The sequence below is a fragment of the Mauremys reevesii genome, linkage group 17, assembly GCF_016161935.1.
Source record: "Mauremys reevesii isolate NIE-2019 linkage group 17, ASM1616193v1, whole genome shotgun sequence".
Classification (NCBI taxonomy): Eukaryota; Metazoa; Chordata; order Testudines; family Geoemydidae; genus Mauremys; species Mauremys reevesii.
Window position 1 is genome coordinate 11,228,545 of NC_052639.1, and position 6,000 is coordinate 11,234,544.

Here is a 6,000-nt window from a genome sequence, read left to right on the forward strand (position 1 = left end):
GATTGGGATTGAGGGGCACTGGGAATAGAAGGGGCCTGTGGGTTGGGATTGAGGGGCACTGGGAATAGGAGGGGGCTGTGGGTTGGGACAGAGGAGAAGGGTGAAGAGGAGCAGGCTCTGGTTGGGAGTGAGGCTGGGGACTGGGTCCCAATACTAAAATTTAGGGGTTAGATCAATGTTAGGACAGGGTGGCAGTGGAGGGATGAGTGAGTCCCTAGACAACACAGTGAGTACGGTGCCTTCTTATTTTCCCCCTTTTCCACCCAGGCAGGCAGGTGAACTCTACAGAGGCACCTCTGGGCTTGCACTGACTAAGGACAACAGCTGTGAGTGGGGTGCAGAGAGGGGATGGCTCATGTTAAAGGACTTTTGGTTGCTGGACTTATGAACCGTAGGGAGAAGGACACTGCCTAGCTTATTTGGGGGTGGGTCTTTCCCTCGTGGTTTATGTTTATGTGTTGGAGCTGCTGACATGACTTCTGCTAACCCTGGGCTTACATTGCAGTGTAGACATACCCTGAGAGGGCATCTATACTGTGATAAAATCCCTGTGGCCCAGCTGGCCTGGATGATCTGATTTGGGCTCCTGGGGCTCAGACTGGAGCCCAGGCTCGGAGACCCTCACCCCTCGTGGGGTCTTGGAGGCTGGGCTGAAGCCCAAGTGTCTACACTGTAATTTTATAACCCTGCAGCACAAGCCCCACAAGCCTGAATCAACTGACCCAGGGTTTGAGAATAGTGACTTGGGTGTGTTAATGGCAGTGTAGACATAATGCTAGGCTATGTCCACACTGCAATGAAACACCCAGGGCTGTCCCGTGCCAGTGCAGGCTCCCAGGCTAGGGCCATGGGGTGGTAAATTTGCACTGTAGACATCTCAGCTCAAGCTCAATATCAGGTTCTGGGAGCCCTCAAAGTTGGGAGGGAGTTTAGCAAAGTGAAAAAGGTAAAATGGCAGTGGAGTATTGCCTGGAGTCAATGGCATTTCTCCATTGGTCTGTCTGCTTTGGGACAGGGACAATAACATGTCCTGCTGCTTTCGTTATTTCAAAGGACGGTTTAGGATTTTCATTCTCACACACGGTGCACGAAGCAGGACTCAATCCTGGGTGGAAACTAAATGAGCTGCCCACAGATTCTGGCAGCCACAATGAGCATTTGGTGTGAGATCCCAGACCTGCCCCTGTCCCAGAGGGAGGGGGGTCATCTGTGATGGGCTGGAACACTGACCTATCAGCTCTTAACTCCCAAACTTTCAGTAACTCTGTTATCAGTGCCTGTGAGTGTAATTTAAACCATAAAAACAGCCATCCTGGGCTGGACCAAAGGCACACCCAATGCTGTATTTTGTCCTCTGACAGCAGCTAATATCAGGTACCCAAAGAGGCACCACTGGGAGTTGAACTCAGGATCTCTTGTTTAGAAGGTAGGTGCTTTAGCCAGCTAAGCCATGGTGCCTACCTAGAGCTAAGGCACAGTGATGCCCACAGCTGACTCCCTGACAGCTCCACCAGGGCCTGACACGCTTTGCATGTGTTTGGATTCTGCAAAGCAGAGAAGCAGGTGAGCTTTTCTTTGCAAGCTGTGTGTGTGTGTGTGTGTGTGTGTGTGTGTGTGTGTGTGTGTGTGTGTGTGTGTGAATCTTTGGCCATGTCTGCACTACAAAGTTATTTCAGCATCATTATATTGCTCAGGTGTGTGAAAAACACACAACGCTCCCTCGGTTGGCAGCTTGTGGCTGGTACACACACTGCAATACCACGTCTGGCGACAAAACTGCCCTGTTTTGGTGACAAAATAAAAACACCTTGACGAGAGGTCTAGAGCTTTTTGCAGCAAACTTAAAAAGAGAAATTGTCAGTGTAAATGCTGCTGGTCATTATATCACCATGACTGGCCTCCACCAGTATCCCACCATGCCTGCTGTGAACTCGCCGGCCCTGCATTCCTGCTACAGAGGCTGGGCCTCTCCCATTTCATAGCTCCAGAAAGTTCTGACAGTTGAGTCATCATCTGGAGGGAGGAATAGCTCAATGGTTTGTACATTGGCTTGCTAAACCTCAGGTTATGAGTTCAATCCTTGAGGGGGCCATTTAGGGAGTGGGGCAAAAAACTGTCTGGGGAGTGGTCCTGCTTTGAGCAGGGGTTTGGACTAGATGATTTCTTGAGGTCCTTTCCAACTCTGATATTCTATGATTCTACACTGGGATTAGGTTGATATAACTGCATTGCCAGCCTAAGTAATGTAATTACACCAACCAAATTTTGTAGTGTAGACCTGTCCAAAGAATCACACACACACCTTGGGAGCAAAACTTCAGCTGCTCCTCTGCTTTACACAATCCAAACAGGAGCAACACTTGTCAGGTCCCAGTGGGGATTGGCAGAGAGTCAGGTGTGGGCAGACACGATGCTTTAAATAACAGCAGGTACCATGGCTTAGCTGGTTAAAGTGCCTGTTTTGTAAACAGAAGATCCTGGGTTCAACTCCCAGTGCTGCCTTGAGGAGTGGCTTTGGGAGACCTGGTATTGGCTACTGTGAGAAAACAAGATTCAGAGCTGGATAGACTCCTATGCTGCCCCTTCCTCCTGCTCACTGCTCTCCTCCCTCACTTGCCCTTACGGTCATTACAAAGTGGCAAGGCAGAGCCCTCCCATTTTTAAAAGTCCTGGGGTGGTGTTCCCTGTTCAGGCCCCCCTGGGGCCCTGCACTTCACACAGCTCTCCCTGATTTCAGCTGTTAGTGAGGGAGCCTCACTGCTAGCGCAGACTGGGCAGTTTCTTGCATGAGAGACACTCTCCCAAAGCAGGACTAATGCTTAGAGCTGGTTATCAGTGATTTCAGATCTGTTGGTCTGCAGCAAGACTCTCCATTGAGTCTTAACCAGCTCTGTTATTACACAGGGAAGAACAAAAGGGTGAAATGGTGCCTGGAACCCTTAAGAAGAATCCACCCCACCAAGTACCAACACTTGTTGCTATCCGCTCTCAGCTCAGTTTTGGGGTCACTCCTTGCCTTTATCAACCTGGGGGGGCTCAGAAAATCATAGCAAGCATGTTCTCCAGTGGTGCAATTAGTTAGTGCACAGTACTTATAGAGCAGTGCTGAGGAGCTATGCTGAGGTTGTGAGTTCAAGCCGCACCTGGAGCACTGGTTTCCATTAACCAAGTGGCATCACCCCCTCATTTGGCCCTGTGGAATGTAGAATTCCAGCCCTGGGACACTGAGGAGACAAACATGCTCCCTTCAATTATTACCTCCTCTCTAGAGCACAGGTCAGAATCTACAATCCTTTCTCCCCCCCCACCCCAGCCCCTGTGCCAGGATCCCTCAAGAAGAGCCTGGAGTCCTGCCCCTGGTGTCTGTACTATTGACAAACTCTAAGTGACAGGGACAAAACACTCAAATCCCGCCTGGTGCGGGGAGCCAGGTTTGCTCTTCAAATTCTGTCGTTCGTACATTTCCAAGTCTGGGAATGTCCCACAACAGCATTGAATGGGAAGCTGCCTGCAGAACAGTTACAGTGCACAGAGCTCCTGTGGAGGAGGGGTGGGAATTAGTAACATTTTGAGGATCGTTTGGGAAATGAGCCTTTGCTGACAAGGTTTGTCTCTGTTCATATTTCACCTTCAGGTGTTATGTTGAGGGATCTTTAATATATTTTTGTGAGGTTAACAACTATCTCCTCAACTTTATTTACTCAACTTAAAAATTGATGTCACTTGATTTTTGCATCTCCCTGTGAAAATACAACTGACACGTGTGGCTTTCTACAGGGGGTCATGATGTTAAAGTTGGGGAAATCAGGTCTTTGTACTTCTGTGGAGGGGGGCTTGCTTTTTTACGGCTGAATCACTGCCAGGCACACCGGGCTGTTTGCTGCACCCATTGTCCTTGCCGGGGCCCCTGCTGAACCCTGGGTGGCTGCACTGCCGTGCTGGAGTGACTCTGCAGGGGGAGAAGCTGCTGTGGGGCAATGTAGAGCAGGTGCAGGAAGGAGACGGGGTCACTATTCACATTCTGAACTGCACAATTTTCCAAATTTGGGAATAGATTCATAGACTTAAGGTCAGAAGGGACCATTACGATCATCTAGTCTGACCTCCTGCACAATGCAGGCCACAGAATCTCACCCACCCACTCCTGTAACAAACCCCTAACCTACGTCTGAGTTATTGAAGTCCTCAAATCGTGGCTTAAAGACCTCAAGGTGCAGGGAATCCTCCAGCAAGTGACCCGAGCCCCATGCTGCAGAGGAAGGCGAATGTCCGAGAACAATTCTAGGGGAAGGTGAACGCAGAGCAATGACACTGGAGGTGCCCAGACCTCCAATGGGGGCAGCGTGGAAATTAATAATGGGAAGATCATTTGCGAAATTAGTCGTCACTGACAAGCTTTGTCTCTGTTCCTATTTCACACTGTGATGTTAGTTAGAGGCATCAGGACAGGTTTTTACTATATTAATTAAACACTTAATTTTATTTACCCAAGCCAAAAACTTAGTGTCACTTATTTTTTCTCTGTCCTAGCAAGAATGAATTGAATTTCGTGACTTTCTGGAAAGTGCAGCGAGATGAAATGTGGGGAATTCAGTCTGTGTGTTTGTGAGCTGATGTTTTCCTCTCACAGGTCAGTGCTTGCATTGAAATACCAAGACGGATCTAAGGGCTGGTGTACGCTGGGCACTGAACTGACAGAGCGACGTCTCTCAGGGTGTGAATCCCCCCTCCCCCCAAACCCATAGAGTTAAGGTGACCTAAGCCCTGGTTAGATAGTGGTAAAGAAAAGGAAGAATTGTTCTGTCAATGCAGCTATTACAGGGATGGGAAAACCCCTCCAGTCACTGTCTACTCCAAAGTGCTATAGCAGTGCCACAGCAGCATTTTAAGTGTAGACAGAGTGAAGCTAGATCTGGCTCCAATTTGCACTGGGGATGCTCAGGCACCAAGACTACAATAATGACAACAACAGCACAGTGCTTGCGTAGTTGGCAGGATTTAAACCTGCATGAGGTGACCCCAAGGGATTTCTAGTCCATCGCCTTAACCACTCGGCCACACCTACTTGATGTACAGCTGTTCCACTGCATGATGATTCAGTTCTCACTGAATTGTCACTTCAAATTGTTTGCTCAGACCAGCTTCCCCAGCACACTCACGGCTGCGCATCAGTGTAAGGGTGTCCTGGGCTGAACAGTGAGAATTCCTGCCCATTTCCCTTCTGGCTGGAGCAGGCTGAGAGTGTGTTTGTGTTAATGGCATTGCTGTAGATTGTTGTTCATTCCCCACTCTGACAATACAGGAATAAGGGAATCTCTCTGATTTACCCTAACTACTTTTGTTGTTACAGTGGATGAAATGACATTTTCCCTATCCCTGCCCTGTTCCTGCTCTTTGTTATAGTTCAATATATTTTAACTGAGGAAAATGATAATAAAAATATCTGCTCTCCAGCAAAACTTGAAGCAACATCAAAGCAACGGGAATGAAACAATTTGTTCCCGAAGGGGGAACTTGATGACTAACAATTGCTTTGAAATGGGGGAACAGTCAAACCGTGACGCTCAGGCTTTGGCCAGCCCTAATCAAGGCATTTCTCACATTCTCTCCCATGTGGCTTGTCTGATGTCTAATAGGAACGTCCTCTGATTGAAGCTTTTCCCAAATGCAGAGCATGTGTAGGGTCTCTCTCCACTGTGGATTCTACGATGTCTGACAAGGTTTGAGCTGTCAATGAAGGTTTTCCCACACTCAGAGCATGTGTAGGGTCTCTCTCCTGTGTGGATTCTACGATGTCTGCTCAGGCTAGGGCTCTGTTTGAAGCTTTTCCCGCACTCAGAGCATCCATAAGGTTTCTCACCTGTGTGGATTATCTGAGGTGTGATAAGGGCTGACGACCGACTGAAGCATTTCCCACACTCAGAGCACGTGTAGGGTTTCTCTCCTGTGTGGATTCTCTGATGCGCGACAAGGGCATATCTCCAACTGAAGCGTTTCCCA